General features: G+C 53.2%; 1 protein-coding gene across 1 annotated transcript in view; it reads left to right on the top strand.

Annotated features, from left to right (window-relative positions):
• Positions 1-17522, top strand: part of LOC100900311 (uncharacterized) — a gene marked incomplete at its 5' end in the record, with an annotated part of 41327 nt that overhangs the window by 6559 nt on the left and 17246 nt on the right. The gene's annotated exons all lie outside the window — the stretch shown is intronic.

Here is a 17522-nt window from a genome sequence, read left to right as displayed (position 1 = left end):
AGCGACAGGCTGACCGACCGACTCACCGACAGAGGATCAGACTGACGGACGGGGTCCAGTAAGTGATGTCGTCTCCATGAACCTCGCACGAGATTGCTCGCTGCTGGTGTCGTCGGTTTACAGTGTGACGAACGGAGCACAAGTTTTGAGCCGACAACGTGGTGTGCCATTTGATTTTTGGAAGCGAGATCATGGAGCAAGTGAGGTTATCGACACGTTGGTCCCGGAGGTGTACATAAACATTAAATACGGTACTTAGGTAGGAAATTTCGAACTTGGGACAAATGGAGAAGAATTCCTACTATCACGGAAGTCCGGAGGAAGCAGATACCCAGCTCAACTCAAACTGTCTTTGGTACTGTAACTCCAGGGCGTCGACGGAACTCGCGCGGTACTAGGTTATCATCCTGTGAAGTTTTACATTCTTACAGTATATATATATTATATATGTGCGTTGAAATCACTATTCAGAAATGAAATCCATGGCAAGACTCATTCTGATGAGTTCAGAGCGAGTATTTATAGGAATGAGGCGGTATGGCAGGTCAGGAATGGGTCGGCGGGGCGATTCCCGGCCAGGAATCGTATCCAGCGTATCCCTGCTCGGGTGGCCGACGAGTGTAATATAAAAGATGTTCTGAGGAAGGAGGGATACGCATGTCGGGAGCCATGAGGATCAGAGAAATAATAATTAGTTGTAAGACGAACTTTTCCGCCTCTGATTATGGAGCGTAGCGGTGACGACAGACATCCGGAGTTGAGGTCGTTCGTGTCCTACGAGAGAGATCGCCGATCGAGATGCTACAAGATAACATCGATGAAATGGCACCGGCAAGGCGGAGGCGATCCAAGCTATTTAGCTCTGTACATGTTTATCAACAACTTGCCTTATTTCTCTGACTTGAAGACGACCGCCACGAGACGTTGATCCATCTGCCTCGAGGGTCATCCAACCGCTTCCGACGTAGGATCCAGACGGTGAGCTCAGAGATTCTGTACCGCCACTCTGCAGGACCCTATTTTTCGTTGTGGAAGTCTCTTTGGAACCAAGACAAGCTTCCCGAATCCGAAGCGAGCTCGTTGAGATTTGGCAGGGACAGAAGCAGGATCTAAGTTCGAATTTCTAATGTAAATGTACAGACTCGATTTCACTTCTCATCGGAATTCCGACAATCCATCGAAGCGGCGAATCATCAGTGGTACAAGAAGGACTTGTTCTTTTATTGTTAAAGGACTTGTTTTATTCCGATAGAATTTCCGAGGGATGCTCGACACTGATGACACAAGTCCCGCTGATCGAAAACAGACGAACGAAGGTAGAATTTCAACTCGTTGAGGAGTTTGTGCTCTTCTCCTCGTTGTCGATAAGTGGTGAGTCACACCTCGGACTCCCGGGAACCTGTGAGCAATACTCGTCTCGGAGCTGAGACCCCTCAGGAGACACTGACTGAGGGGACACACCGACTAGGCAGAACAGATCTCTGCGAATTCCGAGATACGGGAAGAGACGAGATAGTCTAGCGGAAAACTCAATGCATTGGGACGGATCGTTATAAATTAATAAATCCATAGACGAAATCGATGTTTATTTCGAAACAGAACAAAAGTATTTTCCTTTAGAGAAACTGAGAGTCTGCTCTCTCTTGTAGCGTCGTCTATCTATCGGTAGGCATTTGGGGTGAATTCTCGCAGAAGCCGCTTGGGAACATTCGACAGCGGCACTTCGCGAATATGTGGCTCTGCTGGGTTGGGCGTAAGCGACTTTTATATAATCACAGCGCGCGGTCGACTCCACATCGCCCACAGCCACGGACAGTGGGGAGATGTTAGCGATTTATAAGGAAAAATAGCACCGCAATGATCTATGGGGGAGGTGCACGCCAAGTCATTTCATCAGAGGCTTCCCGCCGCCCGGAGTCACGACCCCTGCTCAGACGACTGCCGTCTGTCTAGCGACAAATAGGGCTCGGAATTAAAATAAGCATTCGGAAATTCCACTCGTCTCCCTTCTTCCCGATTCCCTCCGCGAAACATAGCTCGGGATGTGCGCTTACCTAATTCTGTTCCGTGGACGATTTCCTCTCGACCAGTCGTTGATATCTATCACGCTGCACGACGCTAATCGGAGACAGATCCTCGTTACCCATCGCGGACTCGATGAAATCACTTTTAGCGGCAGGGAAGATACATTCAATGCAGTATTTCCCGAAGACTGTCGTACCGGCAGCCTGAGTTCACCTCTTACACCTTGTCGCTGTGAAACTCTCAAAGGGAGGGCTTACATGTTTTTTTCGCGGTTGGAAGCAGGTGGAGTGGGGTGGGGTGAGGATGGCGGTGCATTCCATCAGCTCTACATTGTGAAGATCTGAATGTAGCTGAATGTTCGGAGGATGAATACGACGCTTGACCGAACTCGAGCTCCACGGGAAGAAACATGAAACACTTTTCATTCAAAGTTGCGTAAAAGAAAGGGAGCCATATCGGATGGCGCTTCAATATCAAAAGACGCGTTCACGCGTTACCATTTCCGTCTGAAGCGAGAATCGTACGGATGTGGTATTTCATCCGTCCAGCTCTGGTTACAAACATTCGCTCACAAACATTGTCAGCTTGGCCATTGGTCGGTAGCATAAGATTTCATCCTTCGAAGCACGCTGGATAGCTATGACAACGATTCATGAGGGACATATGGACTGGAGCAGTTACACAGTTGCAAATCTTCGACTACTCCAGGATGCTGTGATTTCTTCGCACTTTTATTCATTAGCCTCGGAGAGAGGAACCTATCGTAGCGTATTAACTGAGCTCGCTGTCTACTCCTCACAAATTGTCCCGACAAACTCGACCGGGAAAACAGTGCAAACAAATGTGGGTGGCACAGATATAGCAGCAGCAGCAGCCCCGACTCCTGAGTCTGCGAGGCATTAATAGTGCATCACTATCGGAGCTGATCCAGACCGATTCGAGTGAGATTTCTCGCTTGCGACCCCTGGGAAGGCGCACGACTGTGTGTTTCATTTGATAACCTCACCCGGGTGAAGCGAGTCAGCTTTGCAAATGATCCTTTGCCCTCGTCTATACCTAGGACTTGAGTTCTCGAGCCTCTCGCACTTGAAATAATCAACCATCAATCCGAATGGCTGCGCCGACTCGCGAATCGGCTTTCGTAGCCCTTGACGACGACGGGAGATCCTTCATGTCTCATGTATATGTGTGAGCACTTGTGATAAATAAATTCTTGTACGCTGCAAGCAGGGAGGGCTCCCGCGGAGCGGGCTCAGAAATGTTACCGTGCTCGGGGAAGCTCGGTATTCGCTTTGGTATTTGGTACTGAGCTCATACGACTTAAAAGCCTAAAGGTTTTTAGTGATCTCCGGAGACTCGGTAGGTGGATAGGTAGGTAGCTCGGCTGCCGACCGGCCGCCGGGTTACGGCAACCTCGCAAAGAGAGACACACTAATGCTTATTTTAAAAGAGAAAACGTGTCTCGCCTGTAGACCTGCCACCCAGTCAAAAGCTGCAGCGCAGCCAGAGAACGCGGAACATCCTCCTCCTTCCGTGGCTCGAAGTACAAACTGCGAAATCGTGGCGTGATTTGGCGCGTTCCGTCACTGACCACGCACATAGTGTCTTCCTGAACTTTTGTCTGCGAATGCAAACAAAGAATGGATCGTTTTGAGGAAGAGATGGGTTCACGCCATGACGAGACAAAGCCCGACTGCTCGAAATAAGGCCGAACGCCTCTCTAGCGCTCCGTCGATTGTCCAGGAGCTGTTTGTCTGCGTCCAGGAGGTTTCCATGACCAACACCGTCAGCGAGTGAATCCGCGGGTGAGAGCCCCGGACTGAATATACCTAGGTGCAACCACGAGCAAAATAAGGGAAACGCTGACGATACAGGAGAAAATACTAGGAATGTAAAGGTTACGCTGGGATTCATCGGAAAACTCAGCTCAGGTTGCGCTCCCCTTCTTTTTCCTTTGAATTCCTCAACTTCTCCCAACTCGGTACCGGTCAAGTGCCGTCGAATCCCCTCCATGATTGCTCATAGTCAATGTCCAACAGCCTGAATTCCTCGGAAGGAACACTGAGAGCCGCGAGAGCTCCGCAAGAATGAAGGTGAGATAATCAAGAAGAGCTCGCCTCGAGCAGATAGCGGACGGGGCAGACTTCCTTATCCGAAAACAGAGGGGAGCGTCACTCCGTTTTTCTGTGGGTCTGCTTTTGTGTATGCGAGACTGCTTAATTGCTTGGTTAGTTCGTTGTCTAACCGAGCAGCCGGTGAGCAGCCAGGCAGACGGGCTGAGTGGTTGATTCTCGAGGCTTTCTTCACCTAAAGCTTAACTGAGACGAAGAAAAAGAAAATCCCGGAGGATCGAAGATCCGAGGAGTCCGCACAGCCGCGGCTCTTGGGTACGCCTTCGAACCGACCTACTCGCGATGAGCCTCCCGCGATACGTCTACGTAGGTTGCCTGGCTCGCTCCGCGAGAATATTCGCTATCCTGGAGCTCGATGTGGAGGCAGCGACTAAAGCATTGTTCCCCCGTGTCCGACGGGGACTAATAGCTCTATCTCTTGAAGGGAAAAATTAGAGCCTTTCCGATACAGTCAAAAATTGCGGAAAACTGGAGTCAACTTCCGAGTGTGATTTCCAAGTATACGCGATTCTGCTCAAGACACGAAATCAATTCCCCTCCCGAGCTCGGGGTTAAGCTCCAGTCTCCCTCGACAGACATTGAATCGTTTCCGCTCCTGTCCGCTTCGCCGTCTCCTCTCGGTCCGACGAGGAGCTCCTGCGTGGAATTCGCTCGCGGGAGCGAACGAGCGAGCGAGGGAGGGGGCAGAGCCCGACACTGAGAATGGGGTAACTCGGCGCGATAATCTCCTGAACTCTCTGGAGTAAATGTCATTACCATCGAAATTGAGAGCAAACTCGTTTCGACTTCGATCCTACGCCTCCACGACAACGCCGACTATGACGATGATTCCCGCTCTGTTCCCCCGGAATCAGAGCCGTGTGAGACCGCTCCCCTCCGGACTCATCGTCACCGGAGGTCATGCTTATTGGACGCCTTTATTCGGTCCGTCTTGTCCATCGAGTTCCGAATGATAGGATCCGGCCCTCGCATGCGGCTCCCCGGGAGGCTCCACTTTCAGATTTTGACCACGGCCCGCTTGACGAGTTGTCAGAAAACCCTCCGAGATTGATTTGCCCTTGCGGGGAGCGAGTCGAAGAGAACGAGGACGCGGGAACCATTAGAAGCCCTACAGACGTCCGAACGAGAAAATCAAGACCGAGGAAGCCTATACGCCGGCGCCGTGGGTGAAGAACGGAAGCTCTTCGACTTTTCTGAAAGCGGTTCCGAAGAGTCCCCGTCAGGGGCTGACCACGTAGGTACGTTTTCCAGCACGAAGGAATTGTTTTCTAGTGAGACCGCTGATCACGAGACGGTGAGATGTCTCGAAACACGGGACGGATCACATTCGAAATCATTCGTCGGCTAAGATCGATAACTCGATAGGCGTCACGATGAAGCACGCACCGACCATGTCCGGAGAACGTTGTTTCTTTAACGCCTCGACAAGAAAATCAGGCCATTTCTCTCTCTCGCAGAATGAAACGTGGGAATCGGCTTCCAGTCGCTGGAACGCGGATCAAAGCCAATCGAATTAGCTATCGCTAAGAGGGAGCTAGCGGGAGTGATTGAAATCCGATTCACGGCACGTGATACCTCAGAGAAATCCCTGCAACAATTCGAAGTCCGAGACGAGTGCTTTCGCACAGGATGTCGTTGTGTCTCTCCCCACCTCTTCCTGGGTCCGTATGCGAGCGCGCGGACGGAGCGCACAGCGAGCCCGCGAAAAAACGGAGAAAACCCATCTATCTTAAAGGCCACTAAACGTCACTGCCTCCTTCCCCGTCTGTCTTTCTCCGTGCCTCCGATTTCTCCAGGCTGCGCAGCTGCTGCTCCAGGAAAGGAAAGGAGCGGCTGAGACCGAGCCAGAAAAGGAGGACGACAAGAAGGAAAAGCAAAGAAACGCACCACGAGACAAGCGCACGGCGCCGCCGCTTGCCATTCATTATTCGAAAGCAGCCAGCAAGTCAAAATTAATCTTTTTGTTCCACCACAAGAGGAGGGAAGTTACTGACTGACTGACTGACTTAGTGAGTGACTTCCCTATCTTTCGTTCTCTCCGAGTCTGCCCGCTCCGTCCAGCCACGATTCCCGTCTTTCATCAGTCCATCCAGTCCGAGCGGCGGCGACCCTTCAACGGCTCCTTAGAATTGTCCCGATGATTCCGACTCGCCCGATCAGCGCCCCGCGGTTTTCCGGTCGATGTTTCACTCGTGATCGAGTCGAAGATCCCAAATCTTCGGAACTTTCGCTATCGGGTCACCTGATCGCACACTCTTCCTGAACGGACGGCAACGGGATATTGTCGAGAGGAACAGTCCGATCTCCGAGTGATCCTCTACGTTGTTGAGTCACTCGCTGCACGGAGAGATGACCGGACTCGGAGGGTGAGAGCGACTCTGTGCAACAGAAGTCACGTTTATCACATTTTAATACTCTAGTTAGTACGTGGCCGAGTCGTCCATCTATCTGCGGATCCGTGCGTGGATCTCTCGGTCCATCTACCTCATAGCCTCGTATTCGCGAGAAATCGAACAATGTCCATCGGCCTCTGCCTTCGTGACTACAATTATTCTGCGATTCCCTCCTCGAGCGAACTAAAAGGAGAATCGAGTACCTAAGTACGAAAATTGACGAGTCCTATCAATATCGAAACGTCCCTCGGCCACAACGGATTTCCATCGAGCCTCGAACAGCCCTGAGCCTCCGAAGAAAACCGGTCGATTCCTCTGGATCGGTGGGAATGAAGGGGGGAGCAACCCACGGGGAATGCAGAATCACCATAGATCAGGAGACATCAATCACTCTATAATACCGAGTGTTTGCAACCCAAGACATAGAGCTCAAGCCCCGCCCCACACGCTGGTTGCTGAAAAGCGGAGCAACCTCACGGAGAACCAGCGAAACTCGTGTCAACAAGGTAAGATCCGCTTACAACACCTTCTCGACTTCCAGGATGAAGATAAAGAACCCGAGACAGCTCTGTTTCCAGATGGCCGTCGACAAAGCGAGCGCTCGGACGGGCAGTGTTTTCGGGGGAGTCGCGTTTAAAATGCGTTTTTCTTGAGTGGGCTATCTACCTGAACGGCTCTCGTTGTTTCCCTCGGGGCTTCAACCCTCTAGTGAACAATTTCGCCATGGAGGCCGGTACCAGGCCGCCGCCGCGCCAGCACCGTCCTCGTTGAGGAGCTTCTTCCAGAGGAGGCCACCGGGCAACGAGTCCTCCGCCACAGATACCACCGCTAGCGTCGGCGGCGGAATCGTACGACCACCTCGACGACCAGTCGGTGGCTCGGAGGCGGCTTGGTCTACAAGTAGGATAAGGACGATAGGTCCTGAGGGACTTTGAGAGCGAAGCGACGAGCCACCGGGGTGGCTCTAGCAGGGCAAGTCAGGATGGGCATGCTGACCAATGAAGGGAGTCGCGGGACGACTAGCCCAACCAAGTGACTAGCGCACCGGCTGCTCGGTCGGCCGCTGGGTCGGCCGCTCGTCCGCTTAGGGAAGTGGTCATAGCGAAGGCTTCATTGAGCCCGTGACCGCACGTTCAAATGCAATAGATAGCCTCTACTAGTAGCTGGCAAGCAGGTTGGTGAACGAGCCGACTCGGCGACTGCACGTTGCTGGGTCCGACTTTCCGAGCGACACGCGCTCACGGCGCGGAGTCCACTACCTCCCTTGCTCTCCCGCCGCTTGCCGGAAAGCAGTCCATCATCCACGTCTATGAAGACATCCTAGCGAGGGATAATTCATAGTACTCCGAGAATCGTACCGGTCTCCCAGAGGCTCGCTTCGATCTGTTTCTGGTGTTCTGGGGAGTCTCTAGAATAGACGAAGATCCCGGGAAATGTCCAGATTCGATTTCCTCCTTTAAATAGAGAACGCGATCGCTAGCGGGTTGGGTTCGCGGGTTGTGGCGCGATCATCGCAATAGTGGATGAGGCTCCGAAGTTTTTCATCAGGGAAAAAGACAACGTCGCTTGCGGTCGCTTTCGTCATCACGAGTGCAATCTCTGTTGAGGGGAGTTTTTTTTGGCGGAATGGCCTTTGGAAGAATCTCGATATGAGCGAAGGGGACGGAACGGGGAACGAGGGGCATAAAAAGAGAGGAGTCGGTGGCGAAGGACGAGGGAGCTTTGCGGCGTGGTCGGGCCGGCGGCCGCTGGTGTAGCCTGTGGTTTCCCTCTAAGAGGATTAGGCTTGCGTTTGGCTTCCCCGGGACGTCTTCGTTAGGAACTGTCACTCATGGAAAGTACTTCATATTTTCACAGGCAAACTCGGCGAAGACACTGAGATCACGGAGATTTCGATTCCGATGAGGCCTCAGGCAGGCTCACCCTGCGGGCTCTCATCGGGCGACCTCTCGAATCTCTAGAATTCGATGTCGCCTCGGACAACGAAGACGCTCGAGAATCGTCGCAGTTCACGCGAGGCGTCTCTTCCCAATCTTGCGTTCATTGCCGGGTGTCGAGAGCGGATTTTCAGTGGGGCGATAACATTTGGAACGAATCCGGCGTTTCGTCGCGCTCGAAATTCCCGGAGTTCCCGTCGGACCCCAGTGTCACTGAGCTAGCGCGAATTCACAAAAGACAGAAGACAGCCTCGAGAATCCGTTCGACTTTTAGTGACCACATCGCCAAGCGGGCTCAGTGTTGCTTCCGGTGCTCCTTTGCCTCAATGGTAATCTAGCTAGCTCATAAAGGGACAAACTCCTTCACCCGTGAAACCCTGCCGACAAGCGATAGGCTTGCTCTGTTACAGAGCGGTCGCGGGCACTCCGCGCTTCCAGTCAATTTAAGTTGGAGCCACATGCTGCTCGCTGCGAAAGCTGCCACCGCCACTGCTGTCTCCGTTCATCGACGCAATGCGGCAAGTACGAACGACGTATGTTCACGCGAAATCCTCGCTCCGATCGATCCGAACAAAATTGGAGCGGAAACTTCCCGACGTCCCCCTCGGCGAACATTCCCGACAGGCGCGCTATCTTCTCTCCTGGAAGACCTTCTAGTTACACGGGGCAATAATTTTGAGTTATGCTCGGAACAGGTCTCATAACAGATACAATGAGATTCGCTCTTTGCATAAATCAGCAGATGCAATACGAGATAGCTATGCAAAACTCCACCTGACAGTTTGTTCTCGGTCAGACCGCGAGGCGCCTTGACCTCATCATAGGATTCCCTGGATGTTCTACTGACACTGGCCCATCACCAATCGAATGAGTTTACCAAGATTTTCCGAAAACAAAATAGTCTCCAGCCCGTCCGGTCATCAGACGAAAGACGTTCGTCCCGGAGAGATGAGACCTCATCGAGGAGGAGCATCGGGGGGAGCTGTCCACGGAACGGAAGTTGAAAAATGAATGAGAGGCTCATGAAGGTCCACAAAAGCCCCCCTCTCGCCCCCCGACAGACTGCAGTTCGGGCAGTGGAGCTCTGACTAGCAACTGATAGTTTCGTAGCCCATAAATATCTGGCGCTGTATGGGGTTGTGATGGGCAGTTTTGTGTCTTGTAATTTTAATTCGTGGCAAAGTTGCTGAACAAAACGATGACGGTGGTCGACGAGTCGTGAAAGTCGCCGTCGTTGTTCCCACCATCCACTAGGCCGACGTACAGATTGACTGACAGACGGACGGACTGACTGACGGGCTGGCAGAGTGAATTATTGAGAACAGAATCGATTCGAGCTCGCTCCCGCCGCACTCAGGAAAAGGCCAAGCGCGGTCCCTTCGTGAGTTGCCTATCTGTCGTTGTATCGAGAAGTCGAGTTGTCTGCGCGACGGAGCTACCCGGCGGGACACTTACTCCCGAGAATCGTTGCAGGAGTAATTTTCCCATAGCGAAAACACGTGGGACTACGGCTGATTGCAGTAGATTCTAGTCCTGCTCGGATCGCGGTGGTGTCGGGCAAGGATCGCGGTGGTGTCGGGCAAGGATGCGGGGTATGGAGCTCCGTTGTCCTGACGGCTGTTCTGATGACAAACTCGTTGTTCTTCCCCCTTCCACTTTGGCTAAAACTACTTCTGTTTGCATCGCAATCATGACGGATAACCCACAAGCTCAGCACTACCCGGCGATTAGTGGGGAAGCTCGCTTCGAGAAGGAGCGATAGGAAAGATTGCCAGGGAGAAGGCGATAGAGGGGAGGTAGCATAACATATTGCCTACGTCGGATAATTTGCTGTAACCTGCGACGGCCGCTGGCTCGGCCGCTAGGCCACTCGGTCGGTCGTTCGCTCGAGCTCATGGCGAGCTAGGAGGAAGGCGGCGGCGGTGGCAGGAGGGCCCTTTCGTTGACTCAGGGTTGTGCGGCTCCGGTTGGATGGTAGAGGTGTCCATTTATAATGAGGCAGGTGGAGGCAGGTGATGAAGCCGAGCGCCGCCAGTACTTGCACCTTCCTCCAGGGCATAGCTCACTCGAAAGCGGGTCAGAGGGCACGGCTACCATATCGAAGCTCGTTAAATCATTTGCATACGCCAGCGACCTGTCTAAAAACCACCGCGTCACACTTGATGAAAATTCACATGAAATTCTAAAGGTCTACATAGTTCGGAAAGGGCGGCGTCGGCGACGTTTCCTACGTTTTCCGTAGCTGACCCGCTCATGTCCCAGAAGTGGTTCAGCGGCAGGAGATGACGTACCTCCTTGTTCTCGGTGAAGAGGGGATTTGAGAGGAAATGCGTTCCGTTTTCTCGCATCGCCGCTTGGGTAAGCGAGACCCAGCAAACGGTTCCCTCCCGTTCGTCCACCTGTTGTTGAGCAACGCCAACATCGCTGAGCTTTGATCGATTATCGATCGTGGAGACCCCGGCTGCACCCGGAGAGGGGCTTGAATTTCGTCGGAGATAGATTCTGAGTACGGGGCATCACAAGCGTAATCGAATAGGATTAGGAAGAACAATCGCAAGTCGGAACCATGAGGCATCGGAATTCCTTCACAGACGACCCGAGCGACGTTGACAACATTCAACCTTAAATGGATGGTTTGATGGTTTTTGTCAATGGATCGAAGTCTCCGAGCGGATGTCGACTGTGCTAAGTGGCCATCGCTCTCTCCATGAAGCACTTCTTCGATGTCAGTCGGTCGGTCGGTCGTGGTCGCTCCGACAGTTGTTGGCTGGTTGGCCGACCATTCAACCAACCAACCAACACACCAACCAACCAACCAACGAGCCGACCGACCGACCGACGGACCAGACGAACGAGCTGACGGGCGTGCTTACGGGTCGATGTTCTCTACTGCGGATCCAGCGGTCTCTCATACAGCTCCTCAAAATTTGACCCCCGAGCGCTTTTGTCTCCCAAAAGAAGAACGCCAATCGATAGCCACCGAGAGATTCATGTCTCAGCCAGCCATCGGTCTCCGATCGACAATCTTTCGTGTCGGGCACCACTCTCGACTGGCCCACTCCGTCGACTGGCCCGCATATTCGAGTAAACTCTCTTCAGGAGGGAAAATGTCATCTAATAATTCTCAATTGAGACGAGAATATAAAATTTTCGGAGAAATATCTCCGCTCAGAGGGTCAGAGCCTTCATGGATCAGCCCCATCACGACGCTGGGCATCGTATATGTATACACTTTGGGGATTGAGTGGCGAGCTCGTCCGTTCGGTTGCTCGCTCGATCGATCGCTGAAACAGAGGGTCAACCCCGGAAAAGACAGTGGAAACAAGTAGGTGGGAGCGGCATCGGCAGCAACAAGGCGGCTACGACAACAACAGCAGCGGCAGCTCCAACAGCACTTGAAAAACAATTTGCTCTTCAAAATTTCTCGCCCGAGTGGCTCTCGTAGGCGGATGGCACCAGAAGCCGAGCGCAGACTCGCTGCCTGACCAGGCGTTCGCTCGCTCGCTCGCCCGAAGTTTCGGTGAGCGAGCGGAAAAACGAAGGAACGAGCTCGAGCTTAAGCTACAAAACAGCACTGGCGGAATAAAAGGCAAAATGTAGGCGAGCCGGGGGCAATTTGTAGTCGCGCTCGACGGAGCGCGTCATTGTTGAATTCAATGCCAGACGTTTGTGCCGACTGTGCTGGCTGTTTGGGGGTCGACCGACCGACCGATCGCTCGGCCTCTGACAGCCGGTATCGAAGCTCAGCCCCGGCTAAACAAGTAGGCGGTTCTGTTCGTAGGTTTCTTAGCCCGTTGTTCCTTCCACCGTTCATTCGTTCGTCCGTCCATCGGCGTCGTCGGCACGCTTGCCCGCCTCGTCCGTGCTCGTCCAGACGTATCTCTGGTGCAGTCGTTCGTCTCGGCGAGTTCGTTCGCGTCGGAGGAGACGGCACGCTGCCGATTGCTCGATGAAAGCAACTGGTGGTCTCGCGAATTTCTTTATTGCAGCGAATGATTCACTCTCCGGATCCAAGGCTTGGATCGACTTTACTTTCAACAGGGGCGGGAATAAGTTCCAAGAACCGAGCTTCGGACCCGTCGGAATTCGTGATGAATTTCCCGAGGTTTTTCCATCCATTCGCTCTAACGCGCCCCCGATCGAGACCTGGAATGGTGAAGAACAAATGTCCTGCTCCCATAAGGCGCCAAGAGACAATCCCGGTCGAGTATGCGTCTATCCCCGGTTGAGTGACCTATGGATGCCGCTCGTCTGTCGCCCCCCGCAGCTCCCGGGGGCAGAAACTCAATCAAATTTTCACTTTTCTCACTCAGTCACTCTCACAGTTCGTTCCCGAGCTCGTTGTTCTTTTTTTCAGAGTGAGTGATTTCTTTCGTTCTTGGCCCGACCAACACCTCCACCGTCTCGAACACTGATTCCATCCACCACCCGGAGCGGCGCTTCGTCCGACTCGCAGGAGACGCCGGGAGGCAAATGGAGCTGGGTCTTTGATTTCCTCTTTGTCAGCTATTCGGAGCACCGGAGCTCTCCGGGATCCTCCTGGCCCAGATTCACACTTCCTTACGTGAAGTCCGGATGGAATAGAATAAGTGTATTTCATTACCCTCTCATCGTTTTCGATACACTCGAAAAGTCCTGAAGTGGTTGCGTGAATTATGGAAGACGTGTTCGATTTCTGTTCGTGTGAAAAATGCTCCATCCGCCGAAAATTGTAGAATCATGTATCATAATGTGACGGAGATGATCAGCGTGATTCCGGAACGAGACAGAGCCGTCGTCACATTTGTCTGACTCTTTTTCGACGATTCCCCGAACCGTTTGCCAGCCATCCTCCGAACGAAGTGTTAGCCTTCAAGTCACAAAACGTTCGACGTTCAACAGGTTTTTCGCTTCTCGCCTTCGGCACAGACGTGAACGCGTTTCTCGGCTGTTCTTCGATTCGTTCGATTTTACATCGGGTGCCTTTCTTTGTCATCTCCTATTGCTCCTGCTGCGACGTCTCTTTCTCGGCGTTTTTCCTCCGGTGGATCAAAAGATCCCTCCTCCTAGGTGAACACTCACTCGGCCCCACGCACAAACACTTGCACCGGGCCCCCTGGATCTTTCCCCGCCGGCGCCGACCAGCGTCCGCTGGTCGCAGGAAACAGCGCACTCTTCCCCGGCGACGATAAGGATTCTCATGAGCGTTTTCCTGTCCTTCTCTCCTGAGCGTGTTCATTTCATTAGCTTTCAGTCCCGTCGGATCGAAAATCGAGCAGTCCGGGCACTGGACTATCCGGATTCCCTCAAATCGGATCGGCGTTTTTCCCGATTGTTTCTGCGATATGTGGCATAAAAATACGTCGTCGTGTTCGAGATCACTGAGCGCTCGCTGTTCTGCGGCGGGAGTGAATCCGATGCTAGATTTCAGTTTTTGCGCTGCACGAGTGGCTTTTAATTGTTCTGATGCCGCTAGAAACACTCCGCCCAGCTACAGAGCCAGTTGTCTTCTCAGCAGCTGATCCAGTTGCAGGACCACGTCGATGCATCCATCTACACGCCGGCGCTCCGATTAATGCTTCGAGGTCGGCTGGTGGCGATGCAGCTGGGCCAGCAATTGAAACGACGACGGAAGGAATACCGAGTACGGGTGAGAGGCGCCCGAGTCGAGGACGACCAGGAGGGAAAAACCGAACAACTGACTGAAAACACTGCGAGCATGAAGAGATTGTTCCCCCTTGCATCTTCTTCGCCCGTCACCCCGCCTTCAGCGGATCGCTGTCTGCGCCGCGCGCTCGCCGCCAGTGTCTGCTGGAACAGTGTGGTCCGCGTGTATTCTCTCTCCATGGCACCGAACAGCAAAAGCCAAACGGCTTCCCGCTCGCCCGCCCATAACAACCAACTTCGTGTTTGTGCCGCTGCTAATGCTGCAGTTGGATTGTGCAAGTTGCAACTGCATTTGCTGCCGGAGACGGCTGTTAATTGAGGCGAACTGTGCGCGGCAACTGCTTCCACACGGTCGCCGACGCCCTCCAGCTCTTTCCTCGTCGATCCCGCTTACTCACTCAGATAACTCAGAGAAATCCATCCGGAACACAACAGGCAGTCCGTCGCGCGTTTTTGTCGCTTTCGCCGCTCACTCGCGACGTAGTCACCGCATGCGCTCGGCTGCCGCGAGAGACGCATCGCTTGTAGTCCGCCTGGCAATTTCCTGGATGTTTGCGCCGAATTATGCCGGCAGCGCAATCAAGTCGTCTCTGCACAGTCCAGGTCAAATCGCTGCATTTTGATCAGAACTAAACGAGCAACAGAACTATTAGAGGAAGCAGTGGTTCATTGATTCGTGTTGACACAGAGCGAGCGTTCATACCGCTCGTCCTCAATAACTCGTCGGCTAGTTCGGAAATTCTCTTCCAGAGATTTGAGGGTGCGGGGGAACCCGTTCGATGGTGTCGCGCGATGAAGTTCTTGCGCGAGACCAAAAAAGCATTCTGAGACGGATTTCGGGCATTGTTCAGTAGAGCTCTGGACGCGAAGGAGGAAACCTCTGCACAAATCTATGACTCTGTCCATTGACAGGACAAATGGATACGACAATAGCTATCAGCTCCGGGGCGATGAAAGCTGCGGCAAGAAAAGGCAAGTGGTGTCGCGGGATGTTCTTGTGTTCGATTGCGCTCCCTCCTCTTGTGCACTGCGCTCTTCATTTGTGGGCCCGGTCTCTCTCTTTCCTGATCCCTATCTATCCATGCGAGAGCCACGCCCTAATAATTGATACAAACATCATCACCATCGGCTGCCTCCGCTTCTGCCGAATGTGGCTCCTAGGTCGTCGCGTATCACGAGAGCCACCAATCGAATGGCAAGTCCTCGATCCAGTTTGTCGACAGCAGCAGCGACAGCACAGCGGCCGTGATGCTGCGCCGATACTGAACTAGGAGAAGGGGGAAGGGGAGCAGAACACATGAGGAACAACAATCGAGCGATCCAACTCGTCAAGCGATTGGCCGACCGGGATCGTCAAACTCGAACGCTCAACAGTACGGTCACCTGAAGCATTAGCGGCGAATGAACCCCGTCGTGATGGAACCGCATTACGTGGAGAAATGACCAGCATAGAGCTACCGATTGCAGTGGAGAGCGAGATCCCCCTTTTTCGTCTACGTGGGAATCTCAACACTTCTCAATTTAGAATCAGAGGTCTCTCGTCACTTCATCACTCTCTTGACTTTGACCGGTCCGCAGAATCCGAAACGTCCGGAGCTGAGAGCACGGAAAAGAATTAAGGGAATTCCGTTGAGTTCGATTTGTCATCTCTTGTCGCTTAGCTCATGATTTCACCTTTTCTAAAGGTACCCCCCTCCCTTCTCCCCCACCGGCCAGACGGCCCCGCCGCTGTCATCCTCCCTATGACTGTGGCCTTCTGTTTAATGAAGGCGGCCAATAATAATGCCCCGTATGAGCGACCGACCGGGAGGGATGAAGAACGAGAGTGAGCGAGCGACCGACAGGGATTCGACTCCACCCGCGGCCGGAGCAGCAGTGGCCGCTGTTCTCTTGCCGAAGCAGCAAAAAGGATTTTGCTGCTTGTGGTAGTGAAATATTAATCAAACTTCTTGGTCCACTCACGGGCCCCTTGCCATCGTTCGCGAGGCCGCGAGGCCCTCCACCCGACATCGGTCGCCTGCGGAACTCGCAAGGAAGCTCGCTTGACATCATTCGGCTCCAGTCTCTTCCCGACGCACTCTATGAGCCAGCCAGCCAGCCGGCCGGCCGGCCAACTAGTCAGTCAACTAGTCAGCCACTCACTCAGGCGGTCGGAGCGTGATGTCAATATCGAGGGCAACACTCGACGTCTTTTGGGGAAGACACGCGTGTGTCAAGCTTGTGTCAGACGCCAGTCAGCCGATCGTCAGTCGGTCTCCAATCGGCAACAATGAGGCGTGGCTCAAAAATCAAGCACTGCAACAAGTACTCACTGTGGAATTTACGTCGCAGCCGAATGAAGTCGCCGCTTCAAATAGACGGGGAGAGCGGAAGGAGATGGAACTTCCTTCGTATCAGAGATTTCGGGGAGAAAGATTCGACTCGCGTATGGTCTTTCAGAGAATCGGTGCAGAAAATCCGCTAGGGGCTGCTAGGGACCTGGCAGTGAAATTCAGAGGATGCTGTCGGTTCAGCCTAGACGCCGGGCTGATTCATATTTGCACCGGACTCCCTTGTTCCAGTGAGAGCTCAGCACAGGCTCTGTAATGACTGTGAAGATAAGGCTCACGGGGAGCCTTTCGGTGCGGTCAGCCCACGTTTCCCAACACCGAAGCTGACTCCACCTGCTAATTTTCCAGCTGTGCACATTACTGAGTTCACCCGCTCTTTAGCGAAGAAAGCCAGCGTGCATTGTTGCTTTCATTCAGCTCCCAATGACGGCAACAAAGGAAGCGCTTGTGATATCGCAGCCAGCGGTTCCGCGCGAGCCATCGAAGTCCTGCAGGAGATTCCTCGCGGAGAATCCTAACGATGCGGTTATCCTCGCTCTTATCATTCCTCCCTCGACGGGAAGTGATAGGAAAATCAGGAACATCCGGAAAAAAAACTGTAGACGAGTTCCGAGACGTACTGGGACTGGATGTATAATATTCGAGCCGAATCCGAGGAAGGCCGCGCCGGAAGGAGCGAGGGAGCCATTTCGATGGCTGCCTTCATACACTCGAAAGAAGGTGTCGATACTTCGAGTTGCATCAACGAGAAGCGACTAACAGCGCTGTCGACATTTGAAAGAATGGAGGGGACCGGTAGGGAGTGAGGGACTGCCCGGGAGATGGAAGAGTACGGAGGTGAGGTGAGAACACACCCCGACAGGGTTTACCTTCGCTCAGCCTTCCGTCGAGCGACGTCGACTCTTTCTCATATCCGCAGCGAGTTCCTGCTGCCACTGCCGCCGCCGCTGTCGTCGAATGATGGAAAGAAAGCGTTTAATATCGATCGGCCCGCTCTTACTTGTGAACATGTTTTATTCAAAGAGCAGAATCAATCACGGATCGATCTAGCCAACCGGC

The sequence above is a fragment of the Galendromus occidentalis genome, unplaced genomic scaffold, assembly GCF_000255335.2.
Source record: "Galendromus occidentalis unplaced genomic scaffold, Mocc_1.1 scf7180000077460, whole genome shotgun sequence".
In the NCBI taxonomy this organism is placed as follows: domain Eukaryota; kingdom Metazoa; phylum Arthropoda; class Arachnida; order Mesostigmata; family Phytoseiidae; genus Galendromus; species Galendromus occidentalis.
The sequence above is the reverse complement of the archived record's forward strand: the minus strand, read 5'-3'. Positions and strand labels throughout refer to the sequence as shown.